We start from the raw sequence: 23,325 nt of genomic DNA, 5'->3' as shown, positions 1-23,325 counted from the left end.
CCACCCCCCAAGATTGTTTGAGATGTCTTACCCACTTGGCCCACTAAAAGTCACATGATAATCTCTTTAAACATTATCAGTAATGTTTGAATCTAAGACATATCCAGGCATATGTTTGCATGCATTTCTAATTATTTACAGTAAAACAGTTGTTGTTGTGATAGCAATCCACAATAATAGTATAAATAAAAACACACAGGAGTGTAGCTTTTGTGGTAACTTAATGATAAACAGCTAACCTGTTTGGTTAAAGGGATGCCCGACCACTAAACCATGTATACATGCATTTATTTTCTGCTATGATTGAATTAATTTGCTATGTGGTTGATGAATCAGAGATGCTGAGGTGTAACACGGCCACACCTTGGATAAGGTGAGAAATGTTGGTGCTATTGATGCAGTCTTCCAATGTGTTTTCAGTGTGTGTGTGTGTGTGTGTGTGTGTGTGTGTGTGTGTGTGTGTGTGTGTGTGTGTGTGTGTGTGTGTGTGTGGACCACAACCATATATAGTAACAAAAAAGGTGACACCCTCAAAGGGTTATTAATATTCTCAGAAATGAGATCTATGCCATAGCCCCAGCGCCAAACCCTACACGCACACACACACACACACACATGCACACATGTAGACACATGATGACTGTATGAGCAAGTGTTTCCTGGCCTTTTGCTCCTCTGTAAGGGAGTCTTACCAGAAACATGTCTATCCAAGATCCACCACATCTGTCTGAGGTTGGAGACATTAACACCTCACTCAACTCCATCGTCATTTCCTACAGCCTGTCCTCCCCCAACTTCAGGTCCATGAAAAATTAGTCATGAACAGAATGGGTGGATGGGGCTTACTAATGCTGTGTGTAATTGTTCCAATTATCAAGAAGACAAATCAAATCATGAGGGTTTATAGTGTCTTGAAATGCCAGATATGTGGGTATCAGCTTTCTTCCCGCTGACATGCAGCGCGGTGACAAGCACTTGCAAAAGGCTAGTTCGCGCTATAGCTGAGAAATAGATTTTGACACGGGGAGATGATTTGCATTTGGGGTTTTGGGGATCATTATCTGGTTCCCTGCGCTAATTTGCGAGAACAGGAATGCATCATAGTGTTTGGAGTGGGGATTATGGCAATGGCAAATTTCAAAACCAGTTTTATTCAAAGAGCGTCTTACTGGTTATCTTAACAGAAAATCAACCCTTGGGTGCAAGCAAAAAATAAAATGCAGTCGTAATGTTTTTTTCCAGGAAACATTTTCAATCTTCTCCTTTGGTGCAACCATTTTCACCTCTGCACTTCTTCCTCAGCTAATGATGTCCTGGGTTTCCATGAGTGACTTTCAGCAGGGCAGCAGATGGAAACATGTAACACTCAAAGTGCAATAGCAGTGGTGACAGCTAGGTGAGAGATTGGGTCCACTGATTTTGTGGTCGTATTGCATTCTAGCCTGCTGAGGCAACTTGTCAGTAAGAGATTACCATTCTTTGCCTTTTTAAAATTGAAATTCATCTCTGTGTGTCGCTTTCTCATAATAGCAGCAGTGGATAAATCACATCTGCTATTATCTTTCTCGAGATGTATTTCAAAATAGCCTCACTTTACGCCAAGACCTTAAATGGGGAAAAAAAGATGATTTTACTCTGTAGCTCAGAGGAGCTTTAAATGAGCAAAAGAGGTGCCAAGATAGCAAAAAATGGATTTTTGTGCAGTTCTCAAACACTGCCGTGTATGTGGTGGAGTTCCATGAAATTTAAGTCACTCAAATTCACAGTAACACAATGTTCCTGAAAAAGCACTGCAACTCTTCTTTTGTTTCATTTTGTATGAAAGCCACATCTTCGGGGGCTGCATCTGTAACAGGAAGCAGGAGAGGAAATGCTAGGACACTACTAGGTTATTCGTGGGTGGTTTGAGCCTCATGACCTTTTCAAATGAGCCCAAGATGCAAGGTTTCACTTTCAAACAATGTTTTTCGGTTGTCTCTGACACAGATTTTTATCACTACACCATAAGGTGCAGATAAACAAAGGCAAACTATTTTGCAGTCCTGAAGAAACCTTTAGCTCCCCATGTCTGCACCGCCTCCACTGTTAGATCACTTCAGAGAACCAAACTAATGAAACTAAATAAAGTTGTGCAACTTATTTTTGGTACCAAATAAAGTGAAGTCCTCTTGGGTCCCAATGACGTCTGCAGCCGAATTCCAGTTTAAGTGGCTCTCTCACACAAGTGGGGTAGCAGAGAATCCTCGTGGCAGTTTGTTTGATTTAACGCAGCCTTTCACTTGACGTTGTGGTGAATAATAAAACTAATGCACCCCGCTCTGTGGGAAATGTCAAGCCTGCAAAGATTTTCAATAAACATTCAGCCAATATGGATAGATGTCTGGTCAGCGTCAACTGCCTGAGGCAAGGAGGCTTTGGTGACATGCACACCATAGCAGGGACATCTGAACTTTTCCCCTGCTGGCAGTGTTAATGTGCACGTTGTTTAAACGAATTGAGATTGGGATAAATTTGTCAGAGCGTTTGCCTGAGGTCAGTGAAGCGCGGTAGGAGTGTTAATGTCACTGGAACAGGCCAGAGAGGATTCCCTTAAAGTCAAAGTTAAGAGGAATAACAGTAGTGCAAGGGTGTTGTGTGCATGTGTGCGTGCGTGCGTGCGTGCGTGCGTGCGTGCGCGTGTGTGTGTGTGTGTGTGTGTGTTGGCTCTGGAAGTACAGTGACTCCAATGAACTGGTTTCAGTGACTGAAACCAAAGAGAGCCCTGCCCACTCCCACAGTGGAAAGAATGATGTAAATGACACTATTGACCAAACAGATGCTTGCATGAGGTGAAACACTGGGCATTCTGAGTCTGTGTGTGTGTGTGTGTGTGTGTGTGTGTGTGTGTGTGTGTGTGTGTGTGTGTGTGCATGCGTGCATGTGTGCGTGTGTGTGTGCATGAGTGTGTGTGTTCAAAAGATAGAAAGCCAATGTGTCTGTGAATCACCTCGCGTGCAGCAGTTAGCTATGAAAATATTGTATTTCGGGGTGTGTTTTTATGCACAAGCGTTTGTGAATTAGTGCTCCTGCAGATAGTGTTGGACACCATCGGCGTGGCCACCTGAGGAGTGTTTGGTCTGTAAACCCTCCTTCGTCTGTTGTGGTTCCAGTGTGTATGCAGTGAGGGGGCCGGCCCTCCCTTGTTGTACACTCTCAGCATGCTTTCTAATCACATTGACCACAGAGGAAACTGTTTATGATGTGTAGGTGTGTGTCCATGTGAGCAGACCATGGGTCAGTATCGTGAGATTGCAGGTGCAGATGAGTGCCATGTTTTGCTTTATGAGCATGTAAGTCAGTGAGTAAGTATAGTGTGTGAGAGTGCCTGAGCGAGTGTTTTGCGTGAGAGACTATCTCCCTTCATGTGGTCACTGAATCTTGCCACAGTTAGCATAATTGTGTTTACAGTAAAGCTACTGCCTACTGGAACAAACACTTACTGGATCGGAATCAAACCCAAGGCCAAATACTGGAGTGTGGGATTTAAATACAGTGTGCCTTCAGATAGCAAGAGAGTACAAAGGGCTGCTTCAACATCAGTGCTCCTTATGTTGTCAAACTGGCATTTATTTGTATGAAAGGAGTAAACCAGTCCCAACAATGGCATGTAAGCCTCAGTGAGTGTGGGCCATGCTCACTAAAATGAAATAATGAAGTTTGGCCTTCAATCAAGGTAGTAATTAAAATGTATAGGGGAGGGATATACCTCCCACCAATACTCAGGTATACTTTAAATGCTTCTCCCCTGTAGTGTTAAGACGTTTTGAGGAAAAAGCTCCTTGGAATGAAAAACCTTACTGTGTCTCATTTAATTTGCCTGATCTCATGTTCAAGATCATCTCCTCATGCAATTTTGGGCAGCTAATTTTAGATCTATTAGTGGAAGTTAATTTATGTCACTTTGTACTTGTGTCTCCTCAGTGGGTGTTGGATCTCTTCCAGTGTGCCAAAGCAGTGGTCCTTCATATTCCCATTATTGATGAGGTTGTGGGGACTCGTCCAGGTGGTGAGTGACGATTGCACTGGTGTGAGAGAAGAACAGACCAAAAGTAAAATATTTTCACAGATGAATTAAAGGTTAATCAGTTCACATCTGAATGCTAATTAAGTTTTGACCCTAAATTTAACATATTTGCTTTTAAATGTACTGAAGGATTATTGGTCAGGTTGAAGATTTTAAACATGTCGGCTGCTTAATCATTTTAGTTCTCTTAGACTTCCCTCTTCTACAGTCCGCATGTCTATTCCATGACGATAAGTGCTCATTACTAGCTTCAGTTGGTTAAGGTTAAACAATATGTTATGGTCAGAGCCAATTAAAGGCAAGGTAAACATAGGCTTTTCCAGAAAAGTCGAGACTTTACAGCTTCAATTGTCCTGTTTGACTAGTTTAGAAAATGTATCCAATGGTTTAGCAGATAGTCCTCTGCAATTCCATCGTGAAATAAAACATATACCCACGCTGGGAAGTTTTCAGGTGTTAATTTTAGTTCTCGAATCTAACCATCCATAAAACTTTTGACAAGATGTACTAGGCGTTAATTACAACAACAAAAAACCCATTTGTGACAGAAAACAATTACCGACATCATATTTCAACCTAGCTATGAACCCAATGTGGGTTTTGAACCAAATCTGACTCTAATTTTTACATTAGACCCTAAAGTCTACTGTTTAAAAGCATGCTGAACCTTAAGACTCATGATGTTTGTAACAGTATGAATGGGACAAATATCTTACACACTTCAGCATTAAAGAAATTCCATAAAACCAGTGTGGAGATGGTCTGTTTTTGTTCCGAGTCCTTGATTAACAACCTCACTCACTGTTAAGCATCAGTTGCGTAGATGTCAGAGTTGGGTAGATGTCAGCTTTGCTTCCAGTTGTGCATTTGTAAAGCATCCTTTCCCAAAACTATCATTAGTGATTCCAGTCCATCCAATTCAAAAACCAGAGAGAACATTACCAAAACAGCAAGTGTTTGAGCAAATGTTTTAAATTCAAGGATGGCAAAAATTTCTATTGTCGATAGGTTTCTGACCGAGTTTTATTAATACTGCAAACCACATTTCCTGTACGCTTCCCTGATATTGTTGATTTTGCAACTTGAGGACTATCCCCAGTTCGATCTGAAAAAACAGATACCTGCCTGCAGTATCATGGGCTTGACACTCACACGCAAACATCAAAGAGAGATGACAAAAAAACCAATGAATATTATGTGTTTTCCCACGTCCTCGTGTGTCTTTGAATGTTGCATGAGTCGAATCACTGTCAGTGAGTTCATCACCCTGGCGATCTAATTCTAAACAGCTGTTTGTGTGTGTGCAAGTGCTCATGTGTTTAAATGTGTCTATGCAGGCATGTAATCCTTTGTATATGCAAGTGTGTGCGTGTGTGAGATCCTCTCCCAGACTGACATTAACTACAGACAGTGAGACGGTTGTTGACAGAGGGTTGTTGATTCCTAGATTCCTGTCTCTCTAATTTGCTACTGCTGCCGTGGTTTGGAGCAGACAAACTGACGGATCGCTGCGGGGAAACAACTATCCATGACATGTTTGTTTCCAATCAGTGGAAGGATTAACTAAGAATAAATATGTTTTTTTTCTCAGGTGATACAGTTTTAAGCAACACACATGGTACCTCTAACTCATCAGTGTGGTCTTGCTGCTGGCACATTTGAGTTTGATCCCTTTCCAAGGTCAGCTGGATTCTGGTAAAAGGATGTTTGGCAGAGGTGCACAATCTCATGTCAATAACCCAGTAGGGGGAAGTTTTTACTAGCTCTCTGTGTGTGTCCTGTAAGTGTGTGCATGTGTGTAAGTGTGCACAGGCTTGTGTTTCCTTATTTGAATTAGCTCACTCTTTTGTACAAATGTCATGACTGCTTTCACTGGAGAGCTAGAGCCATTTGTTTATCTGTACAATTTCACAAACACTTAAGTCATCTAGGGTCAGAGTGGGAATAGAGTGTAAGAAGCAGTGATGAAATACTGTTTGGGTAGAGAAATAAAACTTGTGGAGAATCTCAAAGCAAGAACAAAACAGCTTCAAAAGAAGAGAAACCGAATCATAAAGGATTGCATAAGAAATGACGAAGAAGCATGCGGAGAAAATCACATCGTGTTACTTTGATCAAAGTGACAAGCTACAAATGTCAACTTTATCGTTTTAGATGATTCTTGATGGCTGCACCTAATCAGCTCCTGCAATCAAGTCAAACTGGCTTGAAAGTAGAAAATGCCATGCCTTACAGTATCAGATATCTACTATTCAAAGCAAGAGAAAAATATGCGGTAATTAGGATGCCAGTCTCTATTCTGTCAACTTATTCGGTCAAAGTAATTTGATAAATGAGTCTTTTGTGTGTGTTGGGTAGAGTTATTCCATTGTTTATGACATACTGGAACAATCTGCCATGCAGGGACAAGTATAGGTTACAAAACTGACTCCTGCAAATGGTTGACAGCAACAGGATGTTTCTTATGTCACAGGAAGCAAACAGGGTCATCAGAGCTAATGAGGTTTAGCCCAAACAAACATCTGTACAACATCATTATGAAAGCTGTTGTTTCTGACAATTGCTTCATACCAGGACAGGCATGTATAATCACAACCTTAAACATCTTTTCCTCAATTGTTTCATGAACTTTATGTTAACAGACTCATTTTGGTCAGTTTCAGTTATGTATCTCTATCTATATGTATAAATTAGCTTTTAAGGTAGCACTTGCTTAGGATTTGACAGTGACTTAGCCAGCCTTGGCCCATTCTTTCTGTTACATTTTAATTGATTGCTGACATTTAATTCTTAATGCATCCTGAGTGTTGGTTGCTGTCCAAAACCTTTAGCAGAAAACCTGATAACAAGTCAGAGTAATGCTTAAATACAGTCGTGTGGACGATTTTGTATGTTGGCAAATTGACTGCTTTTATACAGCTTGCCCTCTTTTTCAATGCTAATTCTCTCTACGTGCCTTTTATTTAATATTTACATGCATTCATAGAGCAACTTGGGGTTAGTATCTTGTCTGAGGATATTTGGCATGCAGACTGGAGCAGACAAGGATTGCACCACCGACCTTCCAATTAGTAGGTAACCTGCTCTACCACCTGAGCTACAGCCACCCCGTTGTGCTGTATCGCAAAAAGATGTTTTTCTGGAGTTTTACAAATCATCACATATATCATCACAGTTATATAACATAACTGCTTAACACTTTAAACATTAAACTAACTTGCACAATATTGGCTCATAATAAAATTGAACCTGTTTAAACCTGTTGCTTAAAGCCCTTCTTTTCCAACATGTAAATGCATCAGTAATTTCCTTCCACAGTTTGCTTTTCCTGTCATTTGGAATGCAGCTAGCAGGTACTTCAGCAGCCATCAGTTGAGTCCTTTGTTTACTTTGGAGTCACACATCACCAGCTGCTAATACCTCCTCCTTCATAGCCCTGTTTTGTTTTTGCCTCGAGCAATAAGACACATTTGCTGTTCCTACCTCAAGCAGGAACAGTGTTCTTGCACGTTTTGTAAAGCATTGTGTTGAAACTCCCTTTTTTGGGTACAAAATCTTTATCAGAGGCTGACAGATGGCGCTAACTCTCAGCCCTGCCTGTGCTTGTCTTGTTTGTAAAAGGCATTACTATGTCATGTATTGGGGTAGGGATAGCTCAGTAGGTAGAGTGGTGGCCCCATGATCGGAAGGTCGGGGGTTCGACTCCACTGAACGGCTACCCTGAGGTACCCCTGAGCAAGGTACCGTCCCTACACACTGCTGCACTGGTGGCTGCCCACTGGGTGAATGGGTTAAATGCAGAGGAACTATTTCCCTATGGGGACTAACACGCACACTTTACACTGATAACATGATATAACACTTTTTATACTAGTATTATTGTCATGTTGTTGCATGACATGATATGGCACATCCCTAAAGACCGCACAATTTGTTTTTCATCCTGAATTTAAACAGGGTGTTCTTTTTAACATAATTGTATCTTTTATTGGAAACCGATACTGATGCTGAATGACTGTCAAAGCATAGTGAAGCCTGTGAGCTAGTTCAGGCAGGCAACTAACATGCCTCACTGCCGTGACATTATATGCTGGTCCTGGTCTATTTACACTCTATCTCCCTCTCCCACATGTCAGTGACTTAGCCAGCATTGCTCTCATGCATCATTGCCTGTGGTTTCATCCCCTCCACCACCCCAACATCCACCTGCAGAGTCAAGAACGATGTTTACTCATCACTCCTTGATTTCTTTGTGTTTCACATTTGCAGGAAGTTAAGAACTCAGATCCTAGATCTAAAACATCAACCACCTAATGCAGTTTTACTTGGCAAATGGTGCTAGCAGTGGTAAAAATAAATAAATAAATAAATAAATAAATAAAACTGTTTATGTACATTTAATGTAGTAAGGAAGTTTGAGTTCAGAACATGAAGTTTGAGTTCAGAACTTTCAACATTCCTAAAATGAATTCACAAAGTGCGGAAAAACATGGCGCCAGTAGTTGTTTTTCAGGGGACAACAAATGCTCATCAGTAGTAGCATAGAACAGAAAATGAATGAAAAGGTGTCATCTAAAGTTTTCAAGATTTAGAAATTAAAAATAATAGAAAGAGGGAAGCTGTTCTTGATGAACTATGTAACCTGCAGACATTTGGTTGAAAAATTATGCGGAGTAAGAATTCCAGCTTTTGTGATTTTCTTTGATTCCTCTTTAAATCAGATACTGGAACAATCCCAAACTCTACAGATCATTAACTGTCATCATTAACTGATGAGCCTATCCTGATAATCCTCTTTCTGAAACTTAGAATGAACAGACTTTATAAATTGGACATAATGGTCATTTCAGTATGATCCAAAACAAATGAACCCAATAACTTATCAGGAAAGTGTTTACAGAGTATACACAGAGTATTTTTTTCAGCATTAAAGTATCCCAAGGTTCAGCAGACCTTGGGAGCAACAGTCATCCTTTATACCTATATAGTTTGTGCTCACCGGCCCAGGGGAGTAATCTGACCATTTTGCTGATTATTAGCAAGGTTTCTATTAGTTATGCTTGCAAATAATGTTTAGTTTCGGACTTACTGTCTTCAAAAGATTTCTTCTCAGCTGCTCTGAGCCACTCACATTCATTTTTTCCAAATCATTTCCACTATGCCACTCTTGCACAAACATTACGTATCCCCCAAAACCGATTCTTATCGTAACCTACCACACAGACACGTTGTTATCATTCAATCTAGGGGTTATTATCAGTTGTGATCAATCCCATAGATATCTCCAGTATGTACCCATCTCTACCTACCCATAGACCAGAAAGTGTTATCATCCTTTCTAATCAGAGATCAAACTCAAAGCAACCCGGAGTATGTAGGGGGCTTGTGGAATTGAGTGCATGTTTAGTTTTCAGAGCAATATTTCCCCAGACAACCTATAAAATTAGCTTTTAGACACAGTGGTAAAACCCCTTTTAAAAATAATTCTCCAAGAGGACACACGTGAGAGAGATTTGCGGGCTCAAGTAGAACAGCTAAAAAGCAAAAGCTAACAGCAGAAACATGGCAAATTCAATAACAATGCCTTTAATTTAACTTTGCCAACACAGATGAGTCGTAGTTTAACTTATCTTTAAGCTAAACGTTGTGCAGAAAAGGTTTAAAGTAACTTATGGTTGACGTTTATTAAAAATTATGCAAGTCAAAGAGAAAAGTTCACTTACTGAATATGGATGCATGACATAAATTAATTTAAAATTTGTTGCTGTATTTCAAATCTCTGCATAAGCATTTACCCATACTGTTTTAGAATTATTGTAAAATGTGGGTTTTATAACAGAAAAAATGTAAACAGAGGTTTGAAAGAGGTCACAAACTTACAATGTGCATAAACAGCCCAGAAGTTAACCCCTTTTACTGTGTGTGCAGGAAACTATGCACTGCTCTGGTTTTGTGTGTATATGAGTAAAAGAAAACAGGTTGTGCACAGCTAGAGAAGTTTACCATTGTGATTTAAAGTCAAATCTATGTGTCATGTGCAGGACAGCTTTGGTGCCACATACATTTAGACTGAACTAACTGTTGTCATGCTAAGCCTTTGTTGTTTGGTGATCACTAAACAATACCCCTTCCCATTAGTTCCTCATTCAAATTTTTGTTCCAACTTTAATTAATTTTTCATGTTAATTAAAAGATATGCACTGTATTATAAATGGTAGCAGCCTATGAATGTGCTGAAAAGAGGACGTAGCAGTGTAATGAAAAGATACACAGAGGTAACTCACCACAGAAGTAAATGGATATCATCTGTATACAATCCAGTGGTTTCAGTTTACAAAATGCCTGAGTGGGTTTCCAGGAACATGACCTAAAGTAACAACACAGCAGAGCTGAGCACGGTATGAGGTTCCTGCCTGTCTCAGCAGCACAGCTGCCCTTTAAAATTAGGCTTCAAACTGATGTGATGAGGCACAAAAAATAATTATTTTATGGCTTTTCAGGATTCATATTTATACAAGAGTACAATACATACAACACTCAATAGCTAAATTATTAACACTTTGCCTCCCAGAGTATTGTTTTGAAATTACCAGTGACTCATAAATGACTAATAATTCAAGACCTCAGAGTTAGATCTTTAATGCTATCGCATCATGTGAAAACAATGATTGCTTGAATATGTTGTCACTGGCAGTGATGGTGTTAAGTTAAAATCAGTGTAATACCCTGAAATAAATCCTGTAGCTTGTAGTTTGATATTGGTGCTGATTCAGCTGTAGGATTTTGAGTGTTTAGTTACAAGGACTGTTATGACATCTTGCTTGTTCCTGACAAAAAAAAAAGTCAGTTTTGCCTTTCTCAAAGGGAGGTAGGGTTATCAGAAATGATGATTTTAGTCTAATTATAAATTCCTATGAAGTCAGGGTCTTCGGGTGTTCAGTGACCATGTGTTTCCTTCTTTTTTTCCTTTTTTTAAATTCTTCTCTAAACTCTTGGCAATCAGGGGACAACACTAACACCTGTTAGGTTTGGAGCGATGTTTGGGGTCAACACAAAAAGATCCTTCAGTCACAAATAATCTGATTACTGTATTATGATTCATTGGTGACATGTTTAGATTGTATTTAACCCTTTCACGTATAGTCACTACAGTGGACAGCTATTCAAAAGCTCTTGTATTTGTGTCAGTGTTGGACACTCATGTGTCACTCCATACACATCAGTTTTCCTACCTAAGTGGACATGTAAAAAACTCTTTGAAAAGTACGTTTAAAAAAATGAAGTTCAAAAATCTTTTTTCATTTAACTGTGCACTGTGCCAATCAAATATCACATTAGTAGAAAAATACTCAAAACCTTGGCTTTAGTTCAAGTTTGTTTAAGACTGCTGCAGCTTTTTTCTCATACTGTTTCCTGATTCTTACCGTTCCTGAGTTTGTTCCAAGTCCATTCTCACCCGCAGCTTTCTTTTATAAACCTGATTAACCTGTTCCATGCTCCTTGTGCATTCAAGGAATTATAATTCCGAGTGAACTTACACGGAAACTTCAGTCCAGCTTGCAGACTGCAGGCATTTACCTCATAGTTCTCATTTTATTTAAGGTAGCATTTCTCAACATACTCGCAAGGCTGTTACTATGCATTGCTTCACAGTCACACTGCATTTGTAACGATGGCCTACCACACCACAGACAGATCTTTGGCTGACTGTCCCTTCTCGTTGTTCACACTGTAATAAGAGAATTCATCTCCCAATGTGCCTGAACAGCAGGCAGTCCAAAAATATTCGCTGACAGGCTGCGAATTCACAACAGTGTGAAGGGGGGAAACCAGCTGGAGACGTTTTAATGACATGAGATTCTCGATATAAAGCCATGTGGATCTGACAGATACAGAATGTGGCTGAGGCTGACTGGCTTCCTGGTAGTGCTACACTGTAGCGGTTAGGATGTTCTGTGTGGTCGTATCAAGGCCAGCCATATAGAAAACTGCTGCACTAATCAGAATACATGTGTTCTAGTGCTGAGATAAAGATAAAGATCAAATCTGATGCAATGCATTGCAGCTGACATTGGCCTAGTTTGTCAAAGCGTAGGAAAGATTGCCAACCATGATACTGATTTCCATTTGAGTATGAAGGGGAAGTTTTGTCATATGAGTTATGTAAAGTGAAACATCATGGTAAATTGCCTGTGGCCTGTGGTCACAATTTAATCCACCATTTTCCAACTAGACTAACTTGTTTTGCTCCTTAATGTAGACTGAGATTGAAAAATAACCTACTCTTCACAGTTTGACCCAAAGCAATTGTTCATTTGTTTAAACACAATCGTAAAGCGAACCTGAAACATGTAACTACTGTACTGAAACCTAAATTATGACCAGTAATTGTATTGTTTTTATAATTTGTTACACAATGAAAGGATTAAGAGATAACAATATTTAGAATTTACATAAACAGCAAACTGGGGGATAGCCATGTCTGTTTCACCACAACCCACCGGATAACCAAACAATCAGCCAACTAGTCGTACAACCCAACCCAAAGGACGCCCTGTCTGAATGTTAACATCTAATCGAAAGGCCATTTTCAGTTATAATCACCAAAAACAGATATCACCACTTTCCTATTCACTGGCAAACTCAAGACGTGTCAGTACATGTGCCTTCTTGAGCAGGGGGACCTTGCAGTGTGTGTGTGTTACCAATGATGTTCTTGGTGACTGTGGTCTCAGCTGCTTCAGATCATTAACAGGTTTCTCCTGTGTAGTTTTTGGCTGATGCACCACCTTTCTCATGATCATTCTCACCCCATGAGGATCTTTTATACAATGGGAGTAGCTGAGCAAAGTTACAGCAGTGGATCAAATAATTATTTCCTCCATTTGTAAACTGTATGGTGGTCCGGTTTTTTTAATAGTTTTTTTAATATATGGTATAAACATACATTTTTGGGAGGAGCTCAGAGTAGAGCCGCTGCTCCTCCACATCGAAAGGAGCCAGTTGAGGTGGTTCGGGCATCTGACAAGGATGCCTCCTGGGTGCCTCCTGGGTGAGGTTTTTCGGGCATGTCCCACTGGGAGGAGGCCCCGGGGCAGACCCAGGACACGCTGAAGTGATTATATATCTCTCGGCTGGCCTTGGAACACCTTGGTTTCCCCCGATAAGCTGGAGAAGGTGGCTGGGAGAGGGAGGTCTGGGCTTCTCTGCTTGGGCTGCTGCCCCCGTGACCCGGCCCCGGATAAGCAGAAGAAAATGGATGGATGGAACACACATTTTTCTATATTAAGTTTTTTAACAGACTAAATGTCAATATATGTGAATACGTTTTGATGTGGGTCAGTCAGAATTCTTATTTTCTTTGTTCCCTAACTGCCAAGGCTTTGGAAAACAATCTAATGAAAAAAAAAGATATCATCTGAAAGTTAGGAATTAGGGTTATAGTGATCACTGATGAGCAGACCTTTGAGGATTAGGAAGGCTAATGTAAACCAACCAAGGAATATGACAGTGTCCTTCATGTCGTCTTATGAGAGTGGACTTTGTGGTTACAGGTTGTCAAGCAATTTGGTCCCTGTACAACCTGTGCAAGAGCATTGGCACAATACTCCATTGAGCTGGACTCCATTACGCGTTCCCTTTACCAGAGACTCTGTTCATAAAGGTCAAGATTTTTACTTCAGTGTCACAAAAATCATCCACTGAACAAATCAGTGGGTCAACAAGTCATCCAACCAAACAACCAAACAGCGAATTCATCATAGACGTGGGATGGAAAAAAATATGAGAGGATGGGAGAGGGATCAAATGAGGACCATATGAATGACATTCCAACTTGTCTTGATTCTGGGTGTGTTGCTTGTTGTTGCTGGTGGTTTGGGAAGTCTGAGAGCCTCCGCAGATTTAGGTTTTGTTGACAATGTGTTTGTCTGACTCATCCCTGTCGTTACTACATTACACATCCGACTCAGCGACTGATTGACTGACTGACAGAAAGGACACAATCAAACACATCTTCTACAGAATAGTATCAAAAGAGTAGCCCATTTTGATAGCATCTTTATATCACTGATTCTCTGCGTTGATTTAATCAAGGGATCTAAGTTGCACTAATCCTTATGAGGATTAGAGTGTTAGTCAGTGTTATTTATGACTGCCCAGGTGTCACGACATCTTAATGGAAGCTAACTGAACCATCTGAGACATTTTATCTGGGATTATTCTTGAGAATTGCAGCACCATGACTGGGATGGGGAGTCCCTTTGTGTATGCATGCATGTGTGTGTGAGTTATTAAGTGTAGTTGCATGGGTGCATATATCTGTGTGCGTCTGGCCATGCTTTCATTGTCTGTGTGTATTAGTGTAAGTTTAACCACAGTCTTTCCTGTTTTTAACTGTACTGACATTCCCTCTTCCTCTGGGTGTATTCTGAAATGCAATGCTCAAATCTGTGGGATAACCAGCCATTAGAATCCTGAGTAGTGCAGGGTTTTAGTCAGAGCAATGGGAATTTGTGGGCCTACAATAAAAACTGAAAAGAAAACATTGCATTAGGTAAAACTTCAATGATACCCATAAGGCAAGTTAGGAGAAGGAAAATAAGTAGTCTGGGGCACATTTAGAAACTCTTAGGGGCTGGGGGAGCATTTGAGAAACTATGAACATTCTTTTACAGTCAAATTTAAACTTATATTTATTTTAATTTGAAATAATCTATGTCACATTGTTTTTCCCGGTCAATGCAAACTAACCAAAAGTTCTTTCTAACAGAACAGATGCACAAACAATCATTGCTTGGACACATTTCAAAACCGTCCCCGACATTTGTGCAAAATACCCCAATAGCCTCTACTCATCTACTTTTGCATTTATCTGTAGTTTATTGGAAGTTCTTTGTGGTTATGTTACATTCTAGCATGTATGTCTTGTGATTTTACATCTGGTTATGGTCATTTAACCTTTTTTTTTCTATTTTGTGTTTTGGTTTTGTTTGTGTGTCTTTAGGGTTGTTTTGAGCGGCTTTGTAATTCTCATTTTGCATTTCTTTTGGTCCATTGGGTTCCAATGGTAAACTTGCTGTAAAACTGACACAGTGACTGACAACAGTCCTCTGACTCTTTTGAGTAAGTTTCATATCTATGCTTGTGGCATGCTAGCACTACAAAATGTAACTATTACAGCCAAACGAAACCGACACAGCAGATCATATCAGCAACTGTTTCATGTCTTAAGGACAAACTCATAATAAGCACAACCCAAGAGGCAGCCAACAAGACTGTGTACGCTGTAAACCTGAAGACGTTAGCAGAACTTAAAGGCAACCAATTGCCTTAAGTTTTTTAAGTTCATGAACTTAAAAGTTGAGGGTTATCAGAACTCCAATATTTTGATTACATTCAAAATGTACCTTTTGACTAAAATAAAAGTAAAACATTTAATAATTAAATTCAAAAATATTTAATAACCGGAACTTAAAGTTTTCATCTATGTCTCCCATGGGAATAAGTTGACATAGCTTAAAAAGAATGACTACAACAGAGTCACTTTTTTTTCAGTTTAGCAAAACTCAATATTCATTTTTCACAACTGTTTGTAAAGATCTGGGCACTGAAAACTCAAAAACATTCACACAAAATGTAGAAAAATTAAAGCAACTGACTGCCTCAGTGGCTTTTAGGACTGCTAAATTTAAATCTTAAGTACACTTCTTCAGTTCAACAGTATTTTGTTGACTTCCACCAATAACACATTGCACTGTTAACAGACATGACTATATCTCAATAGCAGATTAATAAACTCTTGAAACTCTAAAATTCTAAAATCTACAGATACCACCGTTATGGTTCTGTTATGTTTCAATACGTGCTTGGTTAACATTCATTTTCAAAACAATGACTATAAGAAATTTCTTGTAGTCCAGTTATTGCAACAAAAACATGAAATGAAACAACAACAAAAAACAAAACAAGACACTGTGCACTGATACAGTGATTCACACTCTCGAGTCTCTAAGTTGGGGAACAATTTACCAGCTTCCAGACTACTTTACTCAGTGTTATTCAGTCCCTTGGTAATAATCGTGATAGCAGATGTAGTGCACAGATCACTCCAAACATTACCAAGAATTTCATCAGCATTTCTGGGAGACCTCCACAAAGTCAGTTTGAATGAGTTTACAGGCTGGTAATGAAAAACTTTCCACATGGTTTTAGTAATCATGGATTACTAAAACCAGGGTTGCTGCATCATCTCAGATCTGGCTTAACAGGCTCCTCCTGAATGAATAAGAGAGAGTGATTACAAACGAATCCACTAATTCTACACCTACATTCATCATCATAATCATCTTTATCAGAAAAATCGCTTATATTAGCGGTGACCCAGAAGATTCTGCAAATTCTCATATACAGTGGGGCAAAAAAGTATTTAGTCAGCCACCGATTGTGCAAGTTCCCCCACTTAAAATGATGACAGAGGTCAGTAATTTGCACCAGAGGTACACTTCAACTGTGAGAGACAGAATGTGAAAAAAAATCCATGAATCCACATGGTAGGATTTGTAAAGAATTTATTCGTAAATTAGGGTGGAAAATAAGTATTTGGTCACCTCAAACAAGGAAAATCTCTGGCTCTCACAGACCTGTAACGTCTTCTGTAAGAAGCTTTTCTGTCCCCCACTCGTTACCTGTATGAATGGCACCTGTTTGAACTCATCATCTGTATAAAAGACACCTGTCCACAGCCTCAAACAGTCAGACTCCAAACGCCGCCATGGCCAAGACCAAAGAGCTTTCGAAGGACACCAGGAAAAGTATTGTAGACCTGCACCAGACTGGGAAGAGTGAATCTACAATAGGCAAGCAGCTTGGTGTGAAAAAATCAACTGTGGGAGCAATCATCAGAAAATGGAAGACATACAAGACCACTGATAATCTCCCTCGATCTGGGGCTCCACGCAAGATCTCATCCCGTGGGGTCAAAATGATCATGAGAACGGTGAGCAAAGATCCCAGAACCACACGGGGGGACCTGGTGAATGACCTGCAGAGAGCTGGGACCAAAGTAACAAAGGTCACCATCAGTAACACACTACAACGGCAGGGAATCAAATCCCGCAGTGCCAGACGTGTTCCGCTGCTGAAGCCAGTGCATGTCCAGGCCCGTCTGAAGTTTGCCAGAGAGCACATGGATGATACAGCAGAGGATTGGGAGAATGTCATGTGGTCAGATGAAACCAAAGTAGAACTTTTTGGTATAAACTCAACTCATCGTGTTTGGAGGAAGAAGAATACTGAGTTGCATCCCAAGAACACCATACCTACTGTGAAGCATGGGGGTGGAAACATCATGCTATGGGGCTGTTTTTCTGCCAAGGGGACAAGACGACTGATCCGTGTTAAGGACAGAATGAATGGGGCCATGTATCGTGAGATTTTGAGCCAAAACCTCCTTCCATCAGTGAGAACTTTGAAGATGAAACGAGGCTGGGTCTTCCAACATGACAATGATCCAAAACACACCGCCCAGGCAACAAAGGAGTGGCTCCGTAAGAAGCATTTGAAAGTCCGGGAGTGGCCTAGCCAGTCTCCAGACCTCAACCCCATAGAAAATCTGTGGCGGGAGTTGAAAGTCCATGTTGCTCGGCGACAGCCCCAAAACATCACTGCTCTTGAGAAGATCTGCATGGAGGAATGGGCCAAAATACCAGCTACTGTGTGTGCAAACCTGGTAAAGACCTATAGTAAACGTTTGACCTCTGTTATTGCCAACAAAGGTTATGTTACAAAGTATTGAGTTGTATTTTTGTTATTGACCAAATACTTATTTTCCACCCTGATTTATGAATAAATTCTTTACAAATCCTACCATGTGGATTCATGGATTTATTTTTTCACATTCTGTCTCTCACAGTTGAAGTGTACCTCTGGTGCAAATCACTGACCTCTGTCATCATTTTAGGTTGGGGAACTTGCACAATCGGTGGCTGACTAAATACTTTTTTGCCCCACTGTATGTCTCTAAGTATCCTCCAGCAACTTTTAGGGTGTAGGAGTATTTTTGTAGTTGTTTTGAAAACAACTACATATGGGTAGGTAAAAACATCTGATTTGTAATCTAGACATCAATAATTTATGAGGTCACTGAACCAAAGTGACAAATAGATGATGATGAGATGGTTTGGATATGTGCACAGGAGGGATAGTGGATATGGTGGACGAAAGATGTTGAGGATTGAGTTGTAAGGCAGGAGAAAAGAAAGAGGAAAACAAAAAGTGAAACCAAGTGTGCTTATGCTAGAATTCAAAATCTCAGCGTGAGGTTCATAACAAGTCTTTTTCCATTGTGAAAGTTTTCAATTTCAGCCCAAACTTTTGCTGACATACCCGTTTTGGGAGCCTTCTATACAAATAAAATCAGTCTCAGTCAGTCAGCTAACTTAGTAAAATGGCTACATTAGCTTATTAGCTGTTAGCTTTTTAACTGTTAGCGAATGGTACCACTGAATGAGATTGCTTTGCTCACTAAAATAGTTTGGAAAAAAGAGAAATCTAAAGAAAAGTAGAATACTTACTGTGAAATAAACAATGCTGTTAATGGTCAATGGTGATGAATGCACAGTCACCTTATGGCAGGTGTTTCTGGGCTTTCAATTAGTCTTTAATCCCCCGTCCACATTTTAAAATCAAACAACCACAAAGAGTGGGTGAACCACCATATTTGACAGGAAATTGAGTCTTTATTAAAAGAAAAGAAAATGTGAAAAATTTAAAAAGCTAAATAAAAAAAGTCAGTTGACTGATTTTAAAGCTTGCAGTCAATGCAGATTTTTTAAATGCCCCCAATAAATTAATTGCAGTAAATTTGATTATTTTTAAGTGTAATTGTTTTGTATATGTTTAAAATGTTTATGTAATGTTTCAAAAAGAAATATAAGCAACCAAAAACAAAGCAAAAAAACAAACAAAACCTGTGAGCAACTGATAAAGGACAAGGACATTTTAATTTTACTCTTTTCTCAGAATTTAAATCAATCCGTTATCTCCGACTAAAGACTAGTATCTTTTATATTTGGGGTCAAATTAACCCCAGAAATCAAAACCTGTCAAAGATGTCTGCCATATCATTTAAATAAATTAGTAAAATTTAATTATTTTTAAGTAGTAGGTACTTAATATGCAAAATAGCTGAAGTTGATAAAAAATAAGAAATTGAACAAACTCAAATAGCTTAAGTTCTTCTAACATTTTCTTCTATTTAAGTACCTTTGAGCATGGGTAGAGCAGGTCACCTACTAACCGGAAGGTTACACTCTTCTGTTACACTTGGATCAGTTCAGGTTGTCGAGCTAGGTTGCAATGGCTACCTGCCTGCCCTGCTGAACAGCTTGAGTGTTTGGTGGTTTAAGCTTGCAATATATTTATTGATTGATTGATTTATTCTGTTTATGTCTTTATAGGCATTTTATAACCCCTTTAGGTCATTGAATTTCATCTTAAAGAAATTTGTTGTGATTGCTTGGGATTCTTTGCCTGTAGGGACATCTAGATCTTCAAAGATGCTTTGTGTTTGTTTGTAGCTTTGAATTTGAATTTCTACAAGATCATTTTAGTGCAGTTAGGTTTCTTATCTTATAGCTCATTGTTTTGGTTGTCAACAACAAATATGTGAGCATTTTCATCTCCAAAAGGTAACATAATCAAAAATATTTGAGAGCCCCTGACTGAAAGCAAATTATAAGGGTTAGGGACATAAGTTCTATATTAATTCTTCTTAATCTGCTTACAATAGTAATGTTTTGGTGTATTTTATTAGTTCATTTTAACAATGGAATAGTTAGTATGGAAGTACTTCAAATTTTCCCAAAAGCTTCCATAAATCAGAGCTCGGATTGAGACATATTTGTTTTGGTTTCACCACCAATGGTCAGCTGCTGGCTGAAGGCTTTTCAGACTCAGTTTGCTTGGTGGCTTTTCTACTGTGCCAGCAGTAAATTGAACTCAGTACTGGGTATTTCTTAACACAATGATGAGTTTGTTTATGACAAGCAATATAATAATAGGCCTTTTTCAGTGCTTGGAGTTGATTAATGTTAGTTTCAAACTACGGCTCATATGGAAACTCATTATTTTGACTGACCCCTCCGGCCACAGATGTGCATATTCTGGGCACAGTTACACACTCTCTGACACCTGGAAGCTGCCCAGTATAACCACAGTCTGGTCTACTTGTCAGCTGGAAGTTGAGTTCCTTGCTAAGGAGGACCTAAGTAGTAGTAACTTGCACCTTTCAGTCAACATGTTGCTAGATATTTCTGGGCACAAACAGTATTGTGCAAAAGTTTGAGCTGCCCCTCAATCCTTTTCCTTCTAGAATCGTTGGAAATGGTCTCAGTGACTTTTAGAAAAATGTAAATCATTCATGGGAATACAGTATGTAAGTCAAAAACACACACCTTTATTCCTTGACACAGCCTAAACGCCTAAACTCTCTCAGACAAGCTCACTTGTAATTTATTTAAACAGTCTTCATGAATAGTTCTCCAGGCTTCTTAAAGGACATTCCAAAGCTCTTCTTTGGGTGCAAATAATATTTTTTACGCTTAGTTGGGACCATATTGTCATGGTCCTCCATTTTTGCCCCGGTGTGCTGTCTTCACTCCTCGCACCAAGGTGGCAGCTGGTCTCCGACTGATCTCCACATCCACGCTACTCTCACCTGCTGCTAATCTCCTCTGATTGTTCCAGCCAGTACTTAGGACCCTGGTGGAGGACTGTTCCTCGCTGGATTGTTATACTTACCTCTGTTAGTGTAGCAAATTTCCTTGTGTTTCCTGTTTCTCTCCTAACAGCTGTCTCCATCTCCCTGTACAGATCTACCTGGGTCCTTGCCTGTTTCCCTTGGACCTGACCTGGATGAGCGTGAGTGAGAGTGAGTCACTGCATGGGATCGGATTGAGTGTGTTTGTGTCACTCCGGTACAAAGAGGAGTGTGAGCGTGTTATCCCCTGCCCTGGACCCCTTTTTTGGAACCCCCGGAGCCCTCATCCCTTGATCACTGTGTATATATACATAACTCACGTGGTGTTGTAAATAAATGCACCTTTGATTGCATAGCTCTGAATCCTGCCTAATCCAATGTGACACATACACTGTATGGTTGAGAAGGTGCACTAAGTTTTCATGTAGTGCTAGCGAGTCGCTAGCACTACATAATAGAATTTAACTCATCATAACTGAAGCACAAAATTCTTTGGCAGTCTGTAGCACACAGTAAGTCATGGTCTTTGTCAAATAGTCCATTAAAAATGCTCTGAAAGGCATTACGAGCGCAAAAATAGCAGAAAAGAGGCTCAGCCGTAAGTGGCCTTTTGAGAAACTGCAGTTTAACTTTGCACTTCGGCGTTGGCTTCATTGTATTAGCGCACAGAAAAGGTTTGGTATATTTTCTGCAGTGTTGTGTCACGCATGTCTCTCCATTCATTTTTGCAGTGTAGATGCAAGAGTGCTTTAGTGCTTTTTCTTGGCTTACATACTGACTGCATTGCAATTGTCCATGCTCCAGTGGGGAGAGCAGAGATACTGCTCATCGTGGCACTCTGGACTGAGCCATTACTGAAGTCATCATGTTGTGAATCTGTGCACATGCAGAGTAAAAGTATGAATTGTATTAAATTTGTGTTTGGGGGGAAAAAATCTTTCTAAGTTTGGTTTTTGATTAAATTTAACATGTAATCCTTTACTTGCAGTTTTGATGTCGCCATAGGTCTGTTGGAAGCTCTCTCCCCTTTCGTTTAGTTAGGACCTTCAAAATGACTGCCAAATAGTGAAAGCAAAATGGCTCCCATCTTGCATGACCTGCTTCTTGAAGGACCTTAGCCGTATAACACATTTCCCTTATTTTGAGCTTGTTAAGGCATTAATAAGGCATTCATTTTGGGGGTTCAAATTTTAGATTTGCTCTCCATGGTTCTGAAAAATTGTCAAAAACGATTATTAACAAGGTCACTGGAGTCTCAGTTATAGCCAAAGTGGGATTACCTTTGAGAGTCTCCATAGAAAATTGCAAAATTTAGCATTTGGTACAGGGGAGAAAAGAAAGAAGGATAGAGAGGACTCATGGACTTCATCTCTTTGTTCTGACATTGTACTTGGGCAATCGGTACAATGCCGATCACAATCACAGTCGCCCCCTGAGCCACAGTCGGTTGGGAAGCTCATCTGTAATGGTTATGAAGGTAACCGGAAGGTTGCCGGTTCGATCCCCGGGCTCTCTGTCCTGGTCGTTGTGTCCTTGGGCAAGACACTTTACCCTACCGCCTACTGGTGATGGCCAGAGGGGCCGATGGCGTGATATGGCAGCCTCGCTTCTGTCAGTCTGCCCCAGGGCAGCTGTGGCTACAACTGTAGCTGCCTCCACCAGTGTGTGAATGTGAGAGTGAATGAATAGTGGTGTTGTAAAGCGCTTTGGGTGCCTTGAAAAGCGCTATATAAATGCAATCCATTATTACTTGGACCAGCTGACCCATTACAATGCCCTTTAGACCTTTTGACTTTTTAATTTATTATGGGGTTGCCTTTAATTGAAGACCCCTCAAAGGTCTGCTGACCTACACAGAGACATAGACAGTCTGGCACACACAGACACACATACTTTGCCGACAGCTTAAGCAGGAGATGACAGGCCTGGTTACAGTAATAACCCTTCCAGCTATCTCACGCCCATGCGTCTGCAGTATAGCCTGTAAATCTCACTCTGTTATTGTTTTAATAACACTAATGTTAGTATTAGCCAAGCGGTAAAAACGTCAGACATCAAAAGCCTGAAACATCTGAGCTATATTGGGGTGAAGACAAAGGGCGAGGGCCCAGCTTGTGAAAATAGCTGACTGTGCTGACTCAGCAAAGGAGTGTGTGTGTGTGTGTGTATGCGTGCGTGAAGCAGGAAGGGCAGTAGTAGGCACAAATTTGTATACTGATAGTGCAATTGTGTAAGTGCGTGGATATTTCAGTGCATGTAAGAGAGCCAAGTGACCTGCACAGAACAAAGCCCTGCAGCTGCTCGGTAAAAACGGACTTCTCAGAGCTCCATTTCCTCCAAACCACAAAGCCTCATAAAACTAGGCAGCCATACTTAGCTAATGGCATTAACTTCAGTACCGATGCCTCTGGTGCTGCTTATTGGGGGAAAACACCCTGATATATTTTCCAGCACATGACTTTGTTTTTCTGAATCAACAGCTCCACCTCTTCTCTGAACCATG

At 40.1% G+C, this 23,325-nt stretch overlaps 1 long non-coding RNA gene across 1 annotated transcript; it reads left to right on the top strand.

The window, feature by feature from the left end:
• Positions 1 to 3,763: 3,763 nt before the first annotated feature.
• LOC120718373 lies at positions 3,764 to 21,803 on the top strand. Its single transcript, XR_005692465.1, has 2 exons — positions 3,764 to 4,045; positions 20,936 to 21,803. It is a non-coding gene; the product is annotated as an uncharacterized LOC120718373 (long non-coding RNA).
• Positions 21,804 to 23,325: the final 1,522 nt, after the last annotated feature.

This window comes from Simochromis diagramma, unplaced genomic scaffold (genome assembly GCF_900408965.1).
Source record: "Simochromis diagramma unplaced genomic scaffold, fSimDia1.1 OVJJ01000514.1, whole genome shotgun sequence".
In the NCBI taxonomy this organism is placed as follows: domain Eukaryota; kingdom Metazoa; phylum Chordata; class Actinopteri; order Cichliformes; family Cichlidae; genus Simochromis; species Simochromis diagramma.
Note: the sequence above shows the minus strand (reverse complement) of the source record. Positions and strands in the feature narration are given on the sequence as shown.